Here is a 25,647-nt window from a genome sequence, read left to right on the forward strand (position 1 = left end):
GGCTAAGAAAAGCATGAGATGCAGCCAGGGGAGACTTGGGTAATGGGCAGGAGGACCTTGGCACTGTTGTTGTTGCTCGGTTTGTTTTGTTTAGTTGATGAGAGAATTGTGGGAAGCCAAGGATCCAAAGAGTGGTAAGAGGGTATCTCACTATGACACAATGAATATGAAATCTGAGTCAAGTTTAGGAAGGAAACAAAACAAAAAATGAAGCATCGACTCAAGAAAGTGGCTACCTCTGGCATGACAGGAGGAGACTGAGCGAGGCTTAAACTTTGTAGTGACATTTCACTTCTTTTAAATGTATACATATTTAATATGCTATGCGATATAACTGATCTCATTTGTATGGCTGAAATTCCACAGTAACATTTGTTGAAGAATTAATGAGTGCAGAGAATTCAGAGGTTAGTTCCCTCCCCTTCTTCACTGGTCCTATACCAAAGTCTCTGAATTTCAAGACAAGCATATCAAATTCAGGTATTCCCCCTCTTACACAGTCAAGCTCCTGAGCCCTGACTCTCTCGACTTATACTATCAGATGCTAAGGAATCGTTAATTAGCTTGACTTTTGTTTTAGCATCTACCTTAATCCTCACAGCTTCCCAAGAACCACAGTGCTAATATGAGGATTAAGTGTACTAAGGCATGCACTTACCTCTAAGAACTACATACATTTAACTAATATTCTTACTATTCCATTTATTATGCTGTGCTGCTCCCAGCCATAAATATAGGCCAGGACATGAGAAGTAAACAGGAGCCAAGTATGTGGGGCCCCATGGTGCTCTGGCGCTCTGAACATACACTTCCTATCTGTGTTCAGACACATTCAGACACACGCACATACATAGCATATGCTCTATCTTGAAATTTAGAATTTTTAAAAGAAGACTTCTGTACTCATTTAAAAGCACTAACTAATAAAATATTAATTTGAAATGATGTCATTATCATTAAAAACATACTTTCAAAAGTGTTCATTTGTCAACACAACTGCAATTTGAGGAAATTGTCTGACTTCTAAGAAAAATAGCTTCATATTCATATTATTTATTACACAAGCTTTGAGAATACCCTTGTTCCACGTTACATTTAAAGGCTTATTTTTCTGTGGTATCAGAGAAAATTTCAACCTTACAGAATTGAATATTGACATCAAAATTTCTCCTTCAACAGGAGCAATCTTTGGTGGAAGAACATTATTAAAATCCTACCTTTTCACTTAATTTTCGTTGTACAAATAGCACAGATCTTCTCATTTCTCTTCCCTTCCAATTCACAGATACAATAAAAGCTGTCTTTAGGAAGGGCTTTAAATTAAATACAGCAAGGAAATGAGTCCTGGGACCCTGAAAACCTATGACAGTGTTTGTTGCCTCATTGTCTGGAAAATATCTCAGTGAATCTTTATGTGAATGTTATACTTTAAATTATATTTAATACCAGAGAGTCCAGCATGTGCTCTTGTGTGGAGAAAGCAGAGAGGAAGAGGGGAAGGGGGAGGAGAAGGAGGGAGGGAGAGAGGGAGAGGGAGGGAGAGAGGGAAAGGGAGAGGGAGAGGGAGAGGGAGAGGGAGAGAGAGAGAGAGAGAGAGAGAGAGAGAGAGAGAGAGAGAGAGAGAGAGAGAGGAGAGAAGAGAGAAGAGAGAAGAAAGTACGTTTGTCACTGGGGATTCTTCAGTTTCTGTTACTTGAGGTTTGGACTTCGATTATCCTACTAATCATTCCTCCATGCCCACTTCCTTGTTCTTAATCACCAATCTAATCGTATGTTTTCAAAATTAAATATATTTATCCACTCATGCAAACACTTTCCGTGACCTTCTGCTGGCAGAGTGTACAGGGATCTATCTCATCGACAAGAACATTTGGAACTCCTTAGAATGTTCTAGCAGCTTGTGAATTTATATTATGCGTAATTGTTTACATACATCAACATTCTACCTGTTCAGAAATGAATATAAAAGGTTATGTTTTACTTACCAAGCTCTGCCATTCCACCCCACAGTCTGAACAATATTATCCACTCTTCGGATACTCATTCTTGCTAAGTAAAAGGATATTTCTTCTCTAGCTGGATTAATAATCAACTTTCTAGATAGTTCATTTGTAATTCTCTTCTGGTTAACCCTTAGCACGACAGCAGTCTGCCTGCCCAGCTCGAGCTAATCAATTTAGGAAGTGGGAGGGAAAAGAAGAAAATTAATCATGCAGTTATCAAGTGGAAGGTAAAAAAAAAAAAGAAAAAATGAACAACACTTAGGATTAGGTCAAAAAGAACTATCTGCCTTGCAGTTTTACACAAAAGGTATAAATGTTTGTTAGGGATTACAAAAGCACGTAGGTCATAAACACAGGAAGCTAGAGAGGAGAAAAACCTAGGCGGTTTACAGCCACAGACCAGTGCATACCAGTCCATGTTTACTGCTTTCTTGCATGCAGATAAACACAACTGGACTCTTGAGCATAAGAGATGTTTCTTCTAGCAGGAGGTCTAAATTCTAAATGCCTTCTTCCTCTCCCAACAGCAGTAGCCACTAGGTCCCCTATCCCACAATAAGTGCTTCCTGACAATTTAGGGCAATTTTCTCCAAATGTGGTCTGCAAACACTTGACTCTGAATCATCTGGAATGCTTGTGAAAATGTAGACACCTGGACCCTCTGTCTTCAGTCCTAACAGGCCAAGCAGTTCTCATGAGATTTTAAAGGCTTAAAGACTTCTCCAGAGGAACCATTTCTGACCTCCTGTCAGAGTCTCCAATACAAATTCTGGGGATTAAGAATAAAATTATTTACTCTTGCTGTTAGTTTGACCTTGACCTTTTCAAGATTTATTTTTGTGGGTTTTTTTTTGATTATGTACATGTGAGTGCCATGGAAGCCAGAGGCATAGGGTGCCCCCTTGAACCAGAGTCACAGGCAGTTATGAGCTGCCTGACATGAATGTTGGGTACCAACTCTGGTCATCTGCTAGAACAGTAAAAACACTTAGCCACTCAGCAATTAATCTCTCCAGCCCTGTGACCTTGACTTTCTGCCTTGATTTTAGACCCTGACATTCTACCTTGCTTTATTATATGTAAATGGGCTGGTCCATCTGAGACCTTGACCCTTCCTTCTAGGGTACTGACAATCTGCCATATGCAGACCACCCAGACACTAGAATCTCTCCTTTAACTCTGTTTGGTGCCTCAGGTCTGACAGTGGTCTAACCTCCAGACAGGATTTTTTCTTGGTCTGCTTTATGGAACACTTTAACTCCTCTTTTGAGCCTCATTTCCATAATCGTCTACATTTGCTGGTATCTATTGCCCAATCTCTTAGTTGATACACTGTGCTTACTGTGTTAACTTACTTACAAGGCTATTCCAGACCTCATTTGCCCTTCTGTACCTGCTCCTATGTATAGTCACATCCAGAGATGGAAATGAACAACTAACTACTTAGAAGGTGAGAAAACAACCAAGGTTCACATGCTGGATAAAAGCCTGTGTGCATGGTCAGAATGAAGGAAAGCAGATGACAGTCAAGAACAGCCAATGTTCTTGGGAAGTGAAGTAAAATAAAAGCCAAGAGTTGGGTATAGAACCAAGGCCTGTGATCCTGGCTAGGACAGAAGCTCAAACAGCAGGATTGAGGTTACAAAGCCAGCTTAAAGGACATAGCAATATTATGTCTCAGAAATAAAAAACAAATAAGATTTTAAACTTGTTTCATTATAAGTATTTGTTTTTATTTTTGTGGTATCTACTAAGGTTGGTCAAAAAAAGAGAGATGATTTAATTGAGAGAAAAGGCTACAAACTGGATCAAATAGTGCTGACCCAGTAGAACTCAAGCAACATGAATTCCCATGCCTCTCTACCAATATATAAACTTTGGGTCTAGACTTTTTCTTTGTTTTTCTGTTTCTTTGTCACCTACAAAATTAATATAATAAGCCATGTCCTTTTCATCTCATGGTGCATTTTTATGGTTAAGGAATCATGACCATTATTAGTGAAAAACTTTGAAAGCATGAGTACCATATAAATATGATATAGCTGTTGTAGCTACTAAATGGTCACATAGTTTATGATTTACAAAAGATTATAATTAACATACTCACAAAAGACATAAAGGATTGTTTTTGTTAGCTCATATTACTATCATTGTGAAAGGGATAAATATGTAATGTAGTATGTATATGATGTGGAATATGTGCACAGTGTGATATATTTACATACATGTATGTGTATGATGTGTGTACTTGTTAGTCTGAGTGTGTGTATCTACACATGTGGGAACATGTGCAAGTGTGGACACAGGTGTCTTCCCTCAATCTCTCTCTCCACCTTTATTTTTTAAGACCTGAAGTTCACCTATTAGGGTAGGTTGTCTGGCCAATGAACTTCAGAAGTTGACTTTTCTCCTCCCACTCTCCTAGAGTTGAGATTGCAGACGTGTTAGCACATCTGGCTTTGGATGTGGCTCCTGGGCATCTGAACTTAGGTGTCCGAGCTTGTATAGCAGGCATTTAATCAACTGAGCCATCTTCCCAGCCAATGTTATATTATCTTAAGCAGTTGTATAACAGTAACCCAGTGAAAACAGTCAACAGGAGTTTGTGGAATGTTCTTCCTAAAGAAATGTTGGGAAAAGAACCAATAATCACTTAGAAGCAGGATATAGTAAATTTTAACCATGGAATCTGAGACTGCAATGAGATGGAAACCTTAGGAGTCTTACAGACGAGCCTGAGGATGAACAAAGGGATGATGAGCTGCTGTGATGGGAAGATTTGATACACACAAACATTTACCTAACGCCTGAGTTCAGATGACTTCATGTGGAGAACCTCAGGAAAACCCGATCAGTAATCAACAGAGACAAATATTAATGATGTTGCTCAAATGATTTATCAACACTGGAAAAGCAAGATCTGAGAGTGGTGCAGCAGTTGAGAGTGCTTACTGTTCTTGTAGAGGACTGGGGTTCAGTTCCCAGCACCTACTTCGTAGCTTATAACTGTCTGTAACTCCAGCTCATAAGGAATTCTAACAAGCATATGGGTCTCACAGGCTCATGCAGGTTCACACACACACACACACACACACACACACACACACACATACACACACACACACACACACACACACAAATTCAAAAATAAGCCTAAAAACTGGGGAAAATGGAAGTCGTTGGTCATTGTACTAATTGGGTAATAAGTGTTGCATGTGTGTGTAATAAATGCTTGACTTAAAAATCCTTGAAATAAGCATTTCTACTTTCAAATTTCAGTTATTTCATTCAGTATTACCACTGAAATTCTGAATTGGTGTTCTAGGCATGAGGAATGGATGACTACCACTACCCACAAACCTCTGCTACCACAGAGCTGGTATTCTGATGGGAAAGAAGGTCAAGAAGCTCAGGAGATACTGAAAATTAGTGAAGCCTGGAAATATACATAGCACCAGAAAGGTAGTGATGTAGTGCAAACAGGATAGTCAATGTAGGCCTACTAAGGAAGTGATAGCTGAATAATGACAGGAAAAGGCGATAGCATTTCATGGGCTACTGCAATCAAGAGGGGTTTGCTTTTCTTAATGAAAACAAACACTACTTTGGAGATTAATAAAAGATGGTTTTCTAAATTAACTTCCATGTGACAGTGAAAACTAACAAAATGATTAACTCCGTGGTAAAACACAGTGTGGTGGACGTGTGCAAGCACATGAGGAAGTCATTTTAAATGTCCTAAAAACTGGGGCTGGGGATTGGCTCAGTGGTAGAGCGCTTGCCTAGCAAGTGCAAGGCCCTGGGTTCGGTTCCCAGCTCCAAAAAAAAAAAAAAAAAAAGAAAGAAAAAAGAAAAAAGAAAATGTCCTAAAAACTATTAACATGAGAAAATCCAATAAAATGATTCCAATATAAAAGTGTGCTTATGGTATGATCCATGCATGCAAATTCGTTTCCACCCATAACTATTTGCCAAGTGCCTAAGATAAGCCAGGTACTGCCCTGAGCATCAGAGACAGAACATAAATAACTACCCGTGTTCTTTCTTCTCACACTCATGCATAAAAAAGGCTGAAATAAAATATAGCCAATGTCATAGAGGGGTAAATTTCCTTTAATATGAAATAATAAGGTAAGGATATGGGTCATTCCCTTTTATGTCCACACGCAGCCTAAAATTTCTAAATACTTTTTAAATGATTCAAAACATAAATTATAGCATTTATACTGATCATATTAAATATCATGATTCTATATTTGCTTTTGAGTATCTGAATATAGCACAAATTTACAGTCTCATCATAATCTCCCAAATGTATACTACATTTTCAAATCATGTAACAAATCTAATGTCTCCAAATACCTAATAAAATTGAATAACCTCAGGTCACTTTTTACAAACACAAAAACAAGAAAGTAAGGATTCTGCCACGGTAGAAAAAGTGCTAAAAACATCAATGACATTAATACACTTGGAAGCACATCAGTAAACAGTGAAGATGAAGGAAATCTCAGGACTGGCAACCAGGCTTCCCGACCAAAGCTCATCTCCCCAGGGTTATCCAGATGTAATCCTAGACTGCACTACCATACAGAAGTTCCATTTCTGTAAAACAGAATTTCAATAGTTTTCAAAATAAATTTCTCTCAATACCGCCAGCATACCAGGTCTTAGCTTGATACCACATCTTCTCTCAACCACTCAGAGATCCAGGAAGCAAGTTAAACCTGTTTGGATAATGCTTTCTCTCTCTCTCTCTCTCTCTCTCTCTCTCTCTCTCTCTCTCTCTCTCTCTCTTTTAATTCAGGTGTTCATATTTAGACAGTATAACAAATGGTAGCCCTTTAGCTTTAAAGAGTTGAACTTCATTTCCATCTTTCTTCATGTTTCAAATATAGAAATGAACTAGCTAGTAGCAAAAGTCTTGCAACTCTGGAGTTTCATAACTCAGCTATGTCAAGTCTACAAGGAACAAAAGGAATGCAGCTTCTCCAAAGAACAAAGGTTACTCTGATGAGGGCGGTTTGCTGGGCAATCGGAGACCTGGGATTAAGGGAGAATCTGAAATCTCCACACCCCCTGGACCACCCCCTAGACCAAGTTCAGCTTCAACCACAGAACCATGGTGATACAACAGAGAAGAAAGAAATGAAGGTTTCTGAGAGCATCAAAAACAGCCTTTTTGTTTATAAAACGCAACAATCCCTTTATTCCTTTTAGCTTTACACACACAGACATAGCGAGAGCTAGAGAGAGAAAAGGGGAGGGGGAGGGGAGGAAGAAAGGAGAGGGGGAGGGGAGAGAGAGAGAGAGAGAGAGAGAGAGAGAGAGAGAGAGAGAGAGAGAGAGAGAGACTAATGTGGGAGGACAAGAGAAGTTATTCATTTCGCTGAACTACAAGTATTGTGAACCTGGGAAGGGTGATTTTATTTTGAGGATTTTAAAGAAATGGCACTGCATTCAGTCTTTTTCTATCACCATCCCCATATAAAAAGCCCCTAGTAGATCCTAAAATTGTGGCATTTTCTTATGTACATAAAAAAAATTGCACTGCTATTGCGGCAACATCTAAACAGTTTCCTGTAAACTTTCTGTGATGGAAGTCATAGAATTTATGGTAAAACCCTGTGGAGTGCTGAGACAAATTTCTTTCATATTTATCATTCATTTTATTCCGTGTGCATTTTAAGGAAAACCTTTTAAGGGTACCAATAATGCAAGAAAGCGACAACAACTAAATTTATTGTTAAGTATCACATCACTGGTCCTCCGGGAGCTCAAAGAGAAAGCTTAAATCAAGCTCTTCATACTGGAGAGGTTCCCAGAGATGTGCTGGCCACAGAGGCAAGCCATCCAGAGCACACTGGAATCTGGAGATGGTGACAAAGAAATACTGGAGAAATCCCTTTTCTTCCTTCCTTCCTTCCTTCCTTCCTTCCTTCCTTCCTTCCTTCCTTTCTTTTTAAGGCATAGTACACCCCCCTCCCGTCCCCCACACTCCTGTTTCACCTGACTAAACTGTAGGTATTTCTCCCATCACCTGACTTAGAGGCTGGCTTGAAATATTAGAGAAAGAGAGGAAAAAAGAACACAATCTGCCATTGTTTCACCAGACAACGACCTTTCATGTCCTTGAGGCTCACCATGACCTTTTCATCTTTCCTATCCCAATGGTCTCTCCTAACAACTGAAACTGCACTCAGTTGGGCTGAATTCCAGATTGTCATAAAAAGAACCCTGTCCTTTCAAAACAAAACCAATTTTTACACCAAGGTGGGGGAGAAACACAAGTCCATTGTTCCCTCCCAGATGGGAGTTGGAGTTACTAAGGCAACTGCTCTAATCCTCCTTTTTACCACCTTTTCACATCGCTGGCCTATCAAGTATGCTACCTTTTAACTCATAAGCTCAAAAGCTGGTCGTCTAACTGGCTGCCCTAATTAGCTACGATTTTCACACTACAGACAACATGATGAGCTAATCGAAATTTGCAAAATAATGACGTACCTCCAGCAAATATTCCTCCTCCTGAGGCCCAGTCTTAGAATAACAATAATGAGAGCATTATTAGAGAAGGGCATTAAAATGCTGCACTGCTGCTAAACAGAGAACTTAATTGTTCTGGTCTTGTCCATTGAATCAACAACCTATTGTTGTGGACTTGAAAAATAAAGGACTTGAGAATGGGTGCCATGATGATTGGTCTGTGGCCATACCGGCACTCTGTGGAATTGTTTTCTTTTCAAACTCTTGATGGACTAGTAGCTTTGTTTAAAAGTAACATAAAAGGCAATTGTCTGGACTTTAAAAAAAAAAAGTCCTGTTTATTGAAATCCTTAGAAGCAGTTGCATGCATTTGTTCCTGACCCCTGAGATAAAAACACAGTGATCATAATCCCACCATTTGTGGAGTCCTGTCACCACTGCCTACAGTAACACGAGATAAAAGACCGTCTTTTCTAGCTACAGTAGGAAGGAAGGAAGTACTTCTGAGCAGAAAGCAGGAATGATGAAAGGTCAAATCCCGGAGAAAGCTCATTACTCTCTGAAGGGGGGACTTTAAAATAATGCGAATCTATGAACCTTGTGTAACTGCATGTAAGAAGCACGAAGCTTTTCCTCCCTGCCCACCCCCAGCTCTTGAGATTCCTGCCTTTGGTGAAAGACAATTAAAATAAAATGATTATTAAACAACAGAGACAACATGTCTGGGGCAACCTGGAGGACAAGAGACGGACAGGCTTCTAGGTCTCTGTGCCTGTTCTCCCCTCTTGTCTGCAGCAGGAATAATAAAGCCCTGGAGTTAAAGGTTAACTACTGTGGGTTCTTAGCAGGGGAAAAGCCCTGTTTACACACTGGAGAAGTGTCTTCCACATGGAGCCATGGCTGGCTTTCTGTGAGGTCAGGCCAGAAGCTCCATGCGGAATGGTGGGGTGGGGGATTTATTTTGTTCATAATATTGGGGGTCTGTGTTTTTTAAACCAAGTGAAATCTGTATTATATAAAAAATGTATTAAATTGTAAATAAGACCTCTTACTTCATTCAGTCTGTGCTCTGCTTCATTCGTCTTCATCTTGTTAGGCTAAATTAATTAACAATCTCACTGCTGCACACTTTCTCTTTTCATTACATCAGATAATGGTGGGCATGTGGAGAATGCCCTAGCCACAGGAATTCTGCAACTGCAGGGCCAGGGAGAGTTTCTAGGTATCAGTGTAGTAAGATTCTCTGGCAAGTTTTTACTCGGTGTGCCTTTTAGAGTTAACAATCAATTAAGCACCCAAATCGTTAATATATTATCATAAGAAAACCAGTTCCAAATAAAAGAAAAGCTAAACTAAAAGGTGCAAGATACTTTAAACACACATTCATGAGAGCAACACACACACACACCCCACAACCAAGTCTCACCGTACATTTCATCTAAAATAAACTTTCCAAATTTGGCAGGTGTGTTTTCACAACCGCACAATGAGGCTGCACGGACGGCTGAGAAGACACACCACACACTGTTCCGCCCCTCGCTTTGGAATGTCTAGCATGTGATAAATGCATGATTAGAATCGCACTGGTCAGTCCCATTATTTTAAATCTATGAGAGCAATGTGGTCAGGACTTTTTTAAGTTTCCTTTTCATCCCGAAACCCCGTGGCATCTGGGGCTATGCAAATGGACAAAAAAACGTAAAGCTCTTTTTAATCTTTTCCCTCATCAACCGGTGCTTCTTTCTCCAATCACAGCTTTGTACGTGATATCTTTCTGCTAGCATTTCTTATTTAATTAAAACAGACACTGACAGAAGGACGTGGATTAGTACTGTAATGATGCATTTACTCAGATTAATCGGAGGCTCCTTTTAGAGTAATGGCTTAAACAAAGAACAAAAGGAAATTGTTATGAAACAGCCTTTTATCCCAGGCAAAGGTCGCATTATGAGGTTTTTAATTTTGTCAGCTTCTGTTATGCTTTGCCTTGCTAGTGGAACATGAGAAGTGCTTTTACCCCCAATAAAGCCAGTTATTATAAAAACAGCCATTAAAGCTGCAAATTAAAATGTCTGATTTTAAAACAGGTTACTTAGCTTTCAGAATCCTCTAATTAGCATGTTGTGCATTGTTGTGAAGAAAAGAAGACTAAAAATGCTAATGACCTACTGCCAGGTGACCAGCACTGCTACACAAAATAATAAGGTCCTTTCCAAGGAACTGGGTGAGTTAACTAAGGGCAAAATAGTAAGGACTTCCCAAGGAACTGGATGAGTTTACCAAGGGCAAGACCTAGGCAACATTCCTCAAGCACAGCTCCAGAAACAGAAGGCCATAGCTTCTGAGAAGTATTCTGCAAGGCTCTGTTCAGAGAACTCGCAGACAGCACCTTTTTATTTCATCACTAAGATGAAAGCAGGCTTCTCCCACAAAAGAAAAGGATAGGAAATAGCAGTGCTTTACAAAACACATAAAAACAATAGCCTCCCGATTTCCAAGGTCAAAGTGCAAAGCAGAGTCATGTGCCCAATAAAACTTGCTGTGCCTCTTGACAACCAACCTTACCTCTCCTGAGTAAACTGGACCTGCTGTGTCTGGAGTTAAGTTTCAATAGCTCAGTCTATAGTCATAGCATTTGTCTACACTGTGCTATCTTTAAATGACCCAGAGGTAAAGTGAATTTTACTTTTCTAAGTCTCTCTCTCTCTCTCTCTCTCTCTCTCTCTCTCTCTCTCTCTCTCTCTCTCTCTCTCCTCAAAACTAGTACTTGGTTAAAGTTGCTCTTGACTAAAAATGTTCAAACATGTGTCACACAATGAGGACAAGGAGTTGCATAGCTGTACATCACAGATGCAAACAGTCATCTCATGGGGTTACACATTACACTAGCACACACAGGGTCTCCCACTATCCAGACTGCCATCATAGGCCTGTAACTCATGTCATGTGTCCAACTGTATGTACTCAACTTGATGACTTACCTGTGTTGTTCTTTATAGATTACATAATTCCATGTTCTAGAAAGCTACTCTCCACTGGGGAGGGCGTACTTTTAAAATTCCACAAAAAGAATAACTACTTTTTCCACACAAGTACCACTGAATGTTTTGCTCTCTGAAGTTCCTGGGTCCAGCAGTGGGTAATGTTCCCCTTTTCCACATCCTGGCCAATGTGAAACAAATTGTCAGTGGGATAGCAGGAAATTAATAACTCAGTATCATTGATGATGGTAGCTGAGTTATATACTTCAGAGATGGGGTTATCTGAGATTATATTAAATATTAAGGATACATGAACAATGGAAAGTTTGCCCATTGCAAAACTTGGTAGCTTAAAACAAGTTAACCGTTCATATGTTTGCAGACCAACTGACTTTAGATGAGTTCATAAACTTACCTGAATGACTGGGATTTTGGTAATCTAGGATGATATGGTAGGAACAAATGGGGTCACTAAACTACACTCCCTACATCTCATCCTTCATTAGTAGAGCTCAATCTGACCTGTCTGTAAGCCTCTTCATGTGAGGCATTTGCTCACAACCCATTAGCTAAAGCAAGTTAAATGATGAATGCTTCCCAGGAGGGAAAGGATACTGTGAAATTTCAAGGCAAAGGCTTTGAATATGAGGACGAATAGCTAATAATCAGGTCTTCAAAATGTTAACACTAGCAAAGAAGTCAAGGTCATTTAAATGAAGCTCAAAGTTCTGCAGAAGAAGCTTCCAACTCATTCCATTGTAACTAATGTTGTCTAGACAGCCACTCAGAATTGACAGAATTTCCATTTTGATAGTTAAATAAGCTCTTTACAAACAATGAACAAACAATCCTCTCATATCTTTTTTTTTTTTTTGGTTCTTTTTTTCGGAGCTGGGGACCAAACCCAGGGCCTTGCGCTTCCTAGGTAAGCGCTCTACCACTGAGCTAAATCCCCAGCCCAGTCCTCTCATATCTTATCCCCACTGAGTCCCAGTGGAAAAAACTTCAAGTTTGAAGGCAATCACAAAATGTGTGCTATACAAAATCAGTATGTATTTTTATGTTCTAATGGACCTGAACTAGGATACCTTAATAAAAGAAGATTTCAAAACTACAAACTTCTGTAAACCAGAGTCTCCCATGCTACACATATTATCATCCATGGAAAGATATAATATAGTGATTCTCAAGTTGTGACCTGTTGATTGTGACACCTGTGGGGATTTAAGAAGGGTCACAGTAGTCTCCTAAGACCATCAGGAAACATATGTTTACATATGTTTACAAAACAGTAGCGAAATTACAGTTATGAAGTAGCAACAAAAATAATCTTATGGTTGCAGGTCACCACAACATAAGGGACTGTATCCAAAGGCCACAGCATTAGGAAGGTTAAAAACCACTGATCTTATAGATTAAGAGTTGAGTCTATATTTTCCTCAGCTCTACACCTTAGAAAATACAGTTTCCTTCCACATTGAGAAAACAAACAAATAAAAAAAAATTAAATTGTAGTCCTTTGCTATAATAGTGTTTCAAACTACAAGATCAAAATTATATAGTATATTTTTAAAAATTGTTCTTAAACCTCAGTCCATAGCACTCCCAAACCTACTGTTCCTCCAGCATCTTTAACTATGATAAAGGAAAATAAAGAAAACTGACCTGAAGGCACCTCACATGAAGGTACAGTTGAAGACAATTAAGAAGATAAGTCTGCACTCTGTAAATTTTGTTTATGATCTTAGTGGTTAAAGAGTAAGAAAGGCATCCACAGTGACTGTGTCCACTTCCTCAAGTTGATCTGGCAGAGACACTATATAACTCTAGTGGTGTACTTCAAGCGAAATCACCAGTCAATCTACTCACAAATACCTACCCAGTAGTAGTAGTGATAACTGTGCAGGCTTATTAAACCCTGTGGCAAGGGAAATCAGATCCTATAGCATTACTGAATACTTTCTCCTGTGAGCAACTAAAACATCAGAGTGAGTATCCAATATCTTCAGACACTGATCCCTATGAGCCAGCACTAATAAAGACTGCCAAAAATAAATAAATAAAAGCCAATGAGATGGAAGTGTAGAAAACAGAATACAGGGGTGGGATAACTACTTCTATCGACATTTGGAAAAATCCATATGGAAACCTATAACAATAGAAGTTTTATATATATATATATATATATATATATATATATATATATATGAAGTCACCATTTAGTGGGAGGCTAATATCCCAACTAAACACCACACACTACCAAATAAAAGTATCAACACTTTATTAAAACATTTCGGGGATGGGTTACCTCTTTTTGAGCCCTTGGCCCACGGGGTCCCAGAGCCCTCTAAACATTACAGACTATTTCCAGTGCTTTTTATTACCTTCTGGAAGTTGACAGTGAGATTCTATTGCTGAAGACACCACATATTTGAGTCCTAAACATGGAAAATCAAATGAGTCACCACTGGAAGCATCATTCCTACTAGCTAGCCTTCACAGTGCTGGAGGATGCTAAGCACACTACTAAAGAAGAACGGTAATCACCAATCTCACCCTGTTAACCCTGTGAGGTAGCCAACCACTTTCTGCCTAGATTTAAAGCCTTTTTCACAGGATATACCCCATAGTTGACACTTGTAATAGAGAGACACAAAACAAAAAACAAAACAAAACACTTGTGATCAGATAAGTTGTGGGCCTCTGGTAAGAAGCAATTCCTCTGCTGAATGAACACAACATTATAATGACTTGTTACATCCACATCCATAGACCAATATATCATTCAACCCACAGCAAAAAAGTTTCTTCTTGAAGTAGTAACTTGTCTAGAGATGATTATTTGATTTAAAAATATGTGACTATCTACTGCCCCTTGTCCTGAGAATTTTCCTGAGGCTAAATTGAAAAACAATGGACTGATTTCTTCAGTAGAGGAGGTTTCAAAAAAGTTTGATATTGACTTTATTGTATTGTATTAGTAATCATTCTCATATAGGTCTACTATAAAAAAGAGCACGCAGGGCAAAAAGAAATACAAAACATACAGCTTGAAAAGTAAAAGAGCACCAAAAAGATCTGATAGTGGAGCCAAGGCTTGTGCTGAACAAGATAAGAAAACTACAGACAGGCCTGATTTCAGTGGATAGAGGAAGGGATACCCTCAGGGCAAGACCCCACCCAGCTAAGCTTCCAACTTGGGAATAGAGAAAGCTTAAAGGATTCTCTGCTCCAAAAAGCAATGAATGGTGTTGCAAAAATGATGTAAGGGGTGTAGGCTCATCATCTCAAGTGGGCAACTGAATTTGGCAATGTTCTCCATGAAGTTATGGCTTTAGAGTCATGAGGATACATGAATAATGGGGTTGTGGACTCTTTTTCCGAAGTTAAGAAAAAGCTGCTGAGGCCAAAAATACGGCAGAGAAGTCCCTGCATTGAGGCCCTTAGAGACCATTTTGTGAAAATGTCAAAAGTGAAGCCTGGATGTGGTAGAGACTCTAAGACATTAAAGGTGCCAGAGCTGTGGGGTGTCTGCCACAGAGAACTGCAAACAGAAAGTAGAACCAGCTCCAGAAGGAGAAGTGTGTGGTAGGCAGCAAAACTGGAAAGAAGAGCTATCTAAGCCCTCTGACATAAGACATGTAGTAGCTATTGAAGTTCGAAGTTTGCCTTATTTAGTTTGATTTTGCCTATTTTCACACTATGCCTGTTGTGTTAACAGTTTCCTCGGAGATTAAGACATTCCATAAAGCAGGGAAGCTCCTTAAGCAGGAAGGTAAACAAGTCAAAATAGCTTCAGGAAGTCCCTGAAACTGACCAGATTCACTGGACCCTTCCCTGTCAGAGTAAGCTATAAAAGCTGAGAGCCCCTCTGAGACTAGAAGAACAGAGCTGCAAAGAAGACTGAGGCCAGATTGGATGCCTGGAAGAAGCAGAAACCAGCTGAGCTGTATGAAGGGGGTTTAAATCAACTAAGGACATTTCATTCTCCAACTTGTTGAGCTGCCTACAGGTCCTTACTCTGTGAATTTTCACCCATGTTGGACTAGGCTTTGATAAAGCAGCTATCTTTTAGTCATCTCTGCTCCTGTTAAGTGACCCCAATTATACTCTTTGGTTCACCAAGCTGTACTTTGGTGGTATCTGGTCTGTTGTGAATTCACTCTCTGGGGTGAATAGATGTGTGTATTGTGTCTCCTCAGGAAAAGTTCTGTCATACGACATAATTGGCACCTGAATAGAGACACAACAGAACCAAAGATGAATTGGGGAGAAGTGAGTGCATGGTCCTGGCCATCTGTGGGTAGCAACTAAGGCTGATGCTCAGCAGCCTGAGAGAAGAGCATCTGTGAATGAAATTTCAATAATAGGGTTTTGCTTTCCTATATAGTATAGTGTGCCTCTGTGCTTTGATAACAGTTCCATGTTTGTTACTATGGGTAGTGAGATATGCAATTAAAGCTGAAACATCAGGATAAGGAGTATCTGTGGGCAGAATCCCAGAATGGCAGTCTTCATCTGGTATGTGGTGCCATGTCTGCTTGATGATAGGGTCTACCATGTGAATACAGAAGCATCCTGAAAACTGTTAAAGGTTTAGAAGAAATCTTTCAGTCTTCAAGATTAGTGTACAAGGATCAAGAGTGTTGGCAGCAGCAGGAGAGGATGTCTGACCTCTATTCTGTGCAGTTAAAGATGCATCTGAGGTTGAGATGGTGTAGGAATTTGTTTGTGTAAAGGAACAAGTGCAATAAGAAAGGGAAGTGAGCTGCAAAGAAGTCTCTCAGCCAAGCAAAGCTGCAAAGAAGACTCTGAGACCAGACCAAGTGCCTAGAAGAAGCAGAAACCAACCAAGCGTCCAGAAGAGTTTAGACCAACTAAGATACCTGGAAAGAATCTTCTCCGACCTGTTGAAATGCCTGCTGGCTGCAAGTATGCTGCAAGTTCTCAGATTTGTGAGGTATCGCCCATGCTGCAGTGAGCTTTGATAAAGCAACCATCTTTTAGTCATTTCTGCTCCTATGAGTAACCCCCTCACCCATATTCCTGTAAGTAACTCCAATAAAATTCGTTGGTTCACCAAGCTGAACTTTGGTGACAGTTGTACTTTGGTCTATGGTGAGCTCCCTATCTGGAATAAGTAGGCATGTGTGTTGTTTCTCCCTGGGAAACATTTTGTCACACAACATACCCAATCCCTCCCTTTTGGAATGGCAATAAATATTTTGTGCCATGGTATGTTAGAAATGTGTAATTTACCTTTTGATTTTCAGAGGGTTGTAATTAAGACTACATTGAGTCTTTGAGTCTTAGAAGAGGTATTGCACAATGTTAAAAACTGTAAAAGACTATAAGTATTTTTTAAGTTGGACTAAATGCATTTTGCATGGATATGGCCATGAGGCTATGGGGTCATTGAGTGGAATGTGGTGCTCTGAATGAGAAGGTCTGCATAGGTTCAAAAATTCGAATACTTAGTCCCTAGTTGGTAGAACTATTTGGAAAAGATTAGGAGGTGTGACATTGTTGGACATCTGACATTAGGGGGAGTTTGAGGCTTTAAAAGCCTCCCACTGTCCCCAGTGCACTCTCTGCTTCCTGTTTGTGGATGGAATGTGAGCCCTCAGCTGCTGCCTGCTACCATGCTCCCCATCATGACGGTGCTGTACTTCTATCCCTCTTGAACTGAAAGCTCCAAACAAACCTTTCTTTTCTAAGTTTCCTTGGTCGTGATGTCTTGCCAAAATAATAGAAACATAACTAACACCGGCAGATTGGTTTTCTTTAGTGGGTGACCTCTGGTTAACTGACTACATTTCAGGGTAAGCCACTCCTAAGAGTAGCTGGCCAATACTAAATGAGAAGTGGGGGTTGGAGGAGGGCTCTACAACTTCTCTTGATTTAGAGGCAGGGGTAGATCTGGGACAAGTAGGAGGGGGAAAGGTGAATATGATCAAAATATATTATACAAAATTTTCAAGTAAATAACTAAGATAGTATTTCGAACACATAACAACCTGCAAAGCCCACAAACAAAAATAAAAGGGAAGAGGTTGCCGAGATTCACCCAAGTGGAGAGCGAAGCATAATGAAGCCCATGTAAGTGCTCTCACTCTTCTGCAGCAACTTACAACTTAATTCAATGAGGATTTTGTTCTAAATCAAAGCCTTAAATTATGGCTTACATTTTGTCAATAAGGACAGCATCAGACAATCATGCATGGTCTGATCCTCCATCCTCTCACCTTCATCGAGTTTCTGTCTTTAGGACAACAGTCCAAGCCCACAGAACAGAGGAGGGAAGGGAGTCCCCACAGGAGTCAAGTGGCATTGTGCCCTCACTGACACTGGGTTCTAAATAAACAAACAAACAAGCCTTGTTCACAAGCTAGTGCAGGTCTTCTCAGGAAGGAACTTGACTTCAACTTGAAATTCCTATTAAAAGGTTCTTTGCTTTGACAGGCAAAGTAAAAGAGAAACAGAAACCTGTGGTATCAGAAAAGGAGCAAGCCATAGAGGAAAAGGTGGAAAACAGGAAGAACAGTCACCTCTGAGTATCTAGTACCTGGCATACAGCACAAGCCCCAACACTGCACTGATTAAAACTGTCCCACTTTTAGAAGAGGCAAGGATTCTAGACAGCAAGCACATTTGCTCATTTGTAAGAAACCACTGGCCACAATGCACATGCATGAAGCCCAAGAGTTCCTAACTTTGGCATCAGTCGGCTTTTTCCTAGGAGAGGAACTACAGCTATTTCTCCCCACATAGAGGCAAAATGGGCTGAAACTGGCCCCAAGAAGAGACTTGCAGGGACATGGGTGCCATACACGGCTCAAAATGACCAGGAGCTGAGAGCAGCAAGCCTGAAAGAGAAGCTGTACCATTTTCAATGTATGCAGAGGAACTCACATGAACTCCCATTGGCTGCAGAAACCTTCTGTTTAGTTCACACTTTCACAGACATTTCCAAACCTGCTGTTCTCATCATACTCCCAACTGAGTGTTCCAAAAGCCTTATAGAATAACCAAAGACAGAAGCACAACAGTAACCCTGCTATTGTTTTGACCAATGAAGATACCCAGACTTTTCCATCTTCTCTATCCCAACTTCCTCCATATCCACACCCCCTCCCCCAACAATGACAACACCAATATCTTAAGTTGATGTTTCAAAATACTTTAAGGATAAAATAATCTCTCTCCCAGTTACAGTGTATATTTAAATTGCAAAGTCCTCCAAGGGAAGGTAACCTTGGAATCCTTTATTTTACAAGGCTACAGTGTTCTTAATTCCAAAGCCAAATGCAGATGCTGTAAGAAGAGAAAATTATGACTAATCTCATTTACGAACACAGATGCAAAACATTTCTCAACTTTAACCAATTCTAAAACTGAAAGAAGGCAGATTCTATGCGATCTTTGCTACATGGTCCAGAAATGACATATTTACAAATCAAAGAAAAACTCTAAGAAAAAAAGAAAAGGACTTTATAAAAGTTCACAGTTATCAGGAAAATGTCAATATGTATTCCCTCAGAAAAGAGGAACGGTGTCTTCACTCAGGAAAAGAAGAAAATCTTCAGACTCCTGTTGGAAGGAGTACCCCAAGGCCTTTGGGAAGAAGGCCTTACTGCTAAGTCAAAGCCCACATGTTCTTTCTCCTTTGCAGGAAATCTAAAATGCTAACAGTAAAGAGACAGAGCAGTGTGCACAGAGTAGGAATGCAGTTCAGGAATAGTTTTTGGTCAAAAGACCACGTTGTGCCGAGGTGAGAGCCATAGCTGATAAGAATGAAAGGTGGCAGGTGTATGAACTAGCTTAATTCTAACATTTCACACTACATACAGATTGCCATGTTCTCCCAAATTACAAATAATTACAACTTGTCAAGCTAAAGAATTTTTTTAAATAATGTATAAACTTAATTGGTTTTTCAGTATAAAATGAAATAGCAAGCAGGTCTCACCAAACGTGGGTGAGATACACTTGGGGTCCCATGCACATCTGTATGAACTTGGTGCGCAATCTGGTAAAAGACAGTGTACAACATTAAGTAAAGAGCAACTTAGAATCACAGAGATGTCCCATTCCTACTAGATGATTTGTGCAAAGACACAAACTAGAGCAGGGAAGAGTGACTCACATCTGTAATCCCTACAGACAGGTAGACCAGTGGAATAGAATTGAAGACCCAGAAGTGAACCCCAACTTGATCTTTGACAGAGAAGCTAAAACCAAAAAAGTGGGAAAAAAAAGATAGCATTTTCAACAAATGGTGCTGGTTCAACTGGAAGTCAGCATGTAGAAGAATGCAAATCAATCCATTCTTATCTCCTTGTACAAAGCTCAAGTCCAAGTGGATCAAGGACCTCCACATCAAACCAGATACACTCAAACTAATAGAAGAGAAAGTGGGGAAGAATCTGGAACACATGGGCACTGGGGAAAATTTCCTGAACAGAACACCAATGGCTTATGCTCTAAGATCAAGAATCAACAAATGGGACCTCATAAAACTGCAAAGCTTCTGTAAGGCAAAGGACACTGTGGTTAGGACAAAACGGCAACCAACAGATTAGGAAAAGATCTTTACCCATCCTACATCCTAAATCACTCCAATGTGAGTGTTACTCTTTTAAACTGGTAGTCAGCACTCCAAACTCTAAGCAAGGCCATGTCCCAGTGGCACCTCCACAGCCCTGAGACTGCTGTCTGAGATTATCAAATCTGAAGACTATGTTTATCAGGCCCAGGGAGAAAACCTACAGTACTGGCACGGAAGGCTTGCAGTAAAGAAGAGCAAATTTGATTGAGAATGTGTGGATGAAAAACAGGAAAGCCAGGATGCTATTTCTGATGATGTTTTTAACTTTTAAGCAATAAAATCTTACAACAAAAAGGCCCAGTGTGTGCTGAAGGAAAGAGCATATTAGCCTGGTCTTTTCATGTGTGTTTCAGGTCCTATTAAAACATACAAGTGGAGAACTCCTAAAAGGCTATGTAAATAATATATATCAAAGCATCCCCCTTTAAATATAACTTATAAAAATCAGATAGACTCTCCATAACTACATGTGGAGAATAATTTTCCTCTCAAATACAGATTATTTTTTTCCAGGCAAACATCACAATCTGTACTACAGCACTTATTCCTGTTTTGTTTTTTTTTTTAACTAGTGAAATCTGTAATTTGAAGCAAATCCATTACAGTTGATCTTAAGTAGAATTATATAGTAATGAATAGGATTAGCATATGAAAATGTCAAACATAGGCAGATGAAGCACAGGACTCCCATTCTGGTAGAAGGCAGACATCTAACAAAAATGTCAAACTGAAACAGAGAAGTTCATATTCACAACATAATCAAGTTTCAACTTCTTTTACTTAACCAAAGAAGAAAAACATCTATAAACTTTTCTATTTTCAAAATAACATAAACTGAAAGTCTGAAATTTATCTAGCTATATCATCTTGTTTGCATTCTGTTCTTTGACAATGCTAATCAAATCATCTGGCAGTGGCTGTTTAAACAGTAGTGACTTTCATTACATCACCCCTGCTCCCTCACACTGCTAGAAAGTGAAGCATAGTAAATAAACCATAAAATGGGGTGAGTATGTCAACACCAAAGTAATGTTCCATGTGGTCACCCCGCATCAGGAGTGCTGGCTTTGGTTGCATTTATTTCAAGTATTAAGAACTAATTCAAATGGCTTTAATAAAAATAACCTACGTGTTCATATAAATGAGAAATCCTGGCATCTGACTGTGGGACTCACTCCCAAGATGATTTAAGTAAGAGTCTCTCTCTCTCTCTCTCTCTCTCTCTCTCTCTCTCTCTCTCTCTCTCTCTCTCCCTCTCTCTCTCTCCCCCCCTCCCCTCTCGTTTCTCTCCTCTCATTCAGGCCTATTCCCCACTCAGTAGAAGGACAGTGCTTTCTTCTCACTAATTGAAGAAAATACCCCAAGATTGAGTCCCTCTGTCATGACTTAGATAATAAGCTTATTTCTGTGTTATTCTCTGTGTCCGGGCACATGAAATGCCCACTCCTTAGGACTTGGACAGGTCAGGACCTCTCCACCTTAGCTATAGGCAGCATATGCAAGGCTTTTTCCCAGAAAAAAGCTAGGGAGATGCTGGGTAGGGACTCAGGGAGCAACATAGTACATAAGAGTATGCTTTTCTAATAATGAGGGTGGGATGCAGATCCAAACTATTTATCATAACAGCAGCTGCAGAGCAAACGCTTCTTTGAATTGTGTCATCAAGTCCTTAGGACACAACTATGAACCAACAATTCTTGTTTTGATAACTTCAGTTCTGTTCTCTGGATTCAAAGATGACACTCAAAACACTGCTACTGTCCTCATAAGTTTAGATTTATATAACACAAAGATCTACAGGGGCATATGTATATATATATGTGTATATATAATGTAGATATACATGTATATAAATATGTGTATTTATATATATATGCATATACAATATACATGTGTGTGTACATATATATTAGTATGTATATGTTCATCTTGTGCTTTTTTTGGTTTGGGTTTGGGTTTTTCTTTTGTTTTAGGTGGAGTTGTTTGTATCTTTCTTTGTTTGAAATAGAGTCTGGCTCTCTCTATAGCTTAGTCTGACATTGAAATCCTGATCATCTTGCCTCTTCTGGAATTATAGTCACGCCCTGCCATACCAGACTGCCATCATGAAATTTTTCTATTTATGGGATCCAAGAACTACAAAAACTTAGAAACCTCTCTCTAATGCCAAGCAAATCTTTACTGTGAACAAAGAATCCCTGTAATTTAATCATTTATCTTAATTCGTGTTGTTGTGGTTTTTCTTTGAGACTGGTTTCAATGTGTAGCTTTGGCTGACCTAAAACTTACTATGCAGACCAGGCTGGCCTTGAATACTTATCTTCATTTTAATTGAAAGAGTCATACAGATACGGCCTCTGGGATCCGGTAGATAAGGGCACTGGAGTTGCAGGTCCCCTGTGCCCGAGACACCTCCGGAACCTGAAGGGACCAGATCAGCAGTTCTCTGTACCCAAATCCCATGGGAGGGAGAGCTGAATCTTCAGAGAGGCAGACACACCTGGGAAGCCAGAAAAGACTACACTCTGCCCACATTTCTGACTCCAGAGGAAAACACCAAACGCCATCTGGGACCCTGGTGCATGGGGGCTCCCGGAAAGGGCGGCACAGGTCCTCCTGGTTGCTGCCCTCATGGAGAGCTCATAAGCAACACCCCAAGAGCAAACTTGAGCCTCGGGACCACATGTAAGACCAACTTTTCTGCTCCAAGCAACCTGCCTGGTGAACTCAGGACATAGGCCCACAGGAACAGCTGAAGACCAGTAGACAGGAAAAACTACACGCCCGAAAGCAGAACACTCTGTTCCCATAACTGGCTGAAAGAAAATAGGAAAACAGGTCTACAGCACTCCTGACACACAGGCTTATAGGACAGTCTAGCCACTGTCAGAAATAGCAGAACAAAGTAACACCAGAGATAATCTGATGGCGAGAGGCAAGCGCAGGAACCCAAGCAACAGAAACCAAGACTACATGGCATCATAAGAGCCCAATTCTCCCACCAAAGCAAACACTGAATATCCAAACACACCAGAAAAGCAAGATCTAGATGGAAAATCATATTTGATCATGATGCTGGAGGACTTCAAGAAAGACATGAAGAACTCCCTTAGAGAAACGCAGGAAAACATAAATAAACAAGTAGAAGCCTACAGAGAGGAATCACAAAAATCCCTGAAAGAATTCTAGGAAAACACAATCAAACAGTTGAAGGAATTAAAAATGGAAATAGAAGCAATCAAGAAAGAACACAGGGAAACAACCCTGGATATAGAACACCAAAGGAAGGGACAAGGAGCCGTAGATACAAGCATCACCAACAGAATACAAGAGATAGAAGAGAGAATCTCAGGAGCAGAAGATTCCATAGAAATCATTGACACAACTGTCAAAGATAATGTAAAACTGAAGTACTGGTCCAAAACATACAGGAAATCCAGGACTCAATGAAAAGATCAAACCTAAGGATAATAGGTATAGAAGAGAGTGAAGACTCCCAGCTCAAAGGACCAGTAAATATCTTCAACAAAATCATAGAAGAAAACTTCCCTAACCTAAAGAAAGAGATGCCCATAAGCATATAAGAAGCCTACAGAACTCCAAATAGATTGGACCAGAAAAGAAACTCTTCCTGTCACATAATAGTCAAAACACCAAACGCACAAAATAAAGAAAGATATTAAAAGCAGCAAGGGAAAAAGGTCAAGTAACATATAAAGGCAGACCTATCAGAATCACACCAGACTTCTTGCCAGAGATATGAAAACCAGAAGACCCTAGACAGATGTCATACAGACCCTAAGAGAACACAAATGCCAGCCCAGGTTACTGTATCCTGCAAAACTATCAATTAATATAGATGAAGAAACCAAGATATTCCATGACAAAACCAAATTTACACGATATTTTTCTACAAAAGATAATAAATGGTAAAGCCCAACATAAGGAGACAAGCTACACCCTAGAAAAAGCAAGAAACTAATCAACTTGGCAACAAAACAAAGAGAAGAAAAGCACACAAACATAACCTCACATCCAAATATGAATATAACAGGAAGCAATAATCACTATTCCTTAATATCTCTCAACATCAATGGTCTCAACTCCAATAAAAAGACATAGATTAACAAACTGGATACGCAACGAGGACCCTGCATTCTGCTGCCTACGGGAAACACACCTAAGAGACAAAGACAGACACTACCTCAGAGTGAAAGGCTGGAAAACAACTTTCCAAGCAAATGGTCGGAAGAAGCAAGCTGGAATAGCCATTCTAATATCGAATAAAATCAATTTTCAACTAAAAGTCATCAAAAAAGATAAGGAAGGACACTTCATATTCATCAAAGGAAAAATCCACCAAGATGAACTCTCAATCCTAAATATCTATGCTCCAAATGCAAGGGCACCTACATACGTAAAAGAAACCTTACTAAAGCTCAAAACACACATTGCACCTCACACAATAATAGTAGGAGATTTCAACACCCCACTCTCATCAATGGACAGGTCATGGACACAGAAATTAAACAGAGACATAGACAGACTGAGAGAAGTCATGAACCAAATGGACTTAACAGATATTTATAGAACATTCTATCCTAAAGCAAAAGGATATACCTACCTTCTTCTCAGCTCCTCATGGTACTTTCTCCAAAATTGACCATATAATTGGTCAAAACACGGGGCCTCAACAGGTACAGAAAGATAGAAATAATCCCATGCGTTCTATCAGACCACCACGGCCTAAAGCTGGTCTTCAATAACAATAAGGGAAGAATGCCCACATATACGTGGATGTTGAACAATGTTCTACTCAACGATAACCTGGTCAAGGAAGAAATAAAGACAGAAATTAAAGACTTCTTATAATTTAATGAAAATGAAGGTACAACATACCCAAACTTATGGGACACAATGAAAGCTGTGCTAAGATGAAAACTCATAGCTCTGAGTGCCTGCAGAAAGAAACAGGAGACAGCATATGTCAGCAGCTTGATACCACACCTAAAAGGTCTAGAACAAAAAGAAGCAAATACACCCAGGAGGAGTAGAAGGCAGGAAATAATCAAACTCAGAGCTGAAATCAACCAAGTAGAAACAAAAAGGACCATAGAAAGAATCAACAGAACCAAAAGTTGGTTCTTTGAGAAAATCAACAAGATAGATAAACCCTTAGCCAGACTAATGAGAGGACCCAGAGAGTGTGTCCAAATTAACAAAACCAGAAATGAAAAGGGAGACATAACTACAGATTCAGAGGAAATTCAAAAAAATCATCAGATCCTACTATAAAAGCCTATGTTCAACAAAACTTGAAAATCTGCAGGAAATGGACAATTTCCTAGACAGATACCAGGTACCGAAGTTAAATCAGGAACAGATAAACCAGTTAAACAACCCCATAATTCCTAAGGAAATAGAGGCAGTCATTAAAGGTCTCCCAACCAAAAAGAGCTCAGGTCCAGACGGGTTTAGTGCAGAATTCTATCAGACCTTCATAGAAGACCTCATACCAATATTATCCAAACTATTCCACAAAATTGAAACAGATGGAGCACTACCGAAT

General features: G+C 39.7%; 1 protein-coding gene across 21 annotated transcripts in view; it reads right to left on the bottom strand.

Annotated features, from left to right (window-relative positions):
- Sox6 (SRY-box transcription factor 6) overlaps positions 1 to 25,647 on the bottom strand; it is a 611,566-nt gene that overhangs the window by 357,517 nt on the left and 228,402 nt on the right. For 2 of the 21 annotated variants that reach the window (XM_063285251.1, XM_063285280.1), the window contains one exon: positions 1,986 to 2,167. The exons of 17 other annotated variants lie outside the window; for them this stretch is intronic. The gene's annotated coding sequence lies outside the window, so the exon portion shown is untranslated. Of the gene's footprint in view, positions 1 to 1,985; positions 2,168 to 17,655; positions 24,398 to 25,647 lie in introns of those variants that run through there. 2 more of the 21 variants (XM_063285275.1, XM_039106377.2) reach the window with 2 other exon arrangements.

This window comes from Rattus norvegicus, chromosome 1 (assembly GCF_036323735.1).
Source record: "Rattus norvegicus strain BN/NHsdMcwi chromosome 1, GRCr8, whole genome shotgun sequence".
Classification (NCBI taxonomy): domain Eukaryota; kingdom Metazoa; phylum Chordata; class Mammalia; order Rodentia; family Muridae; genus Rattus; species Rattus norvegicus.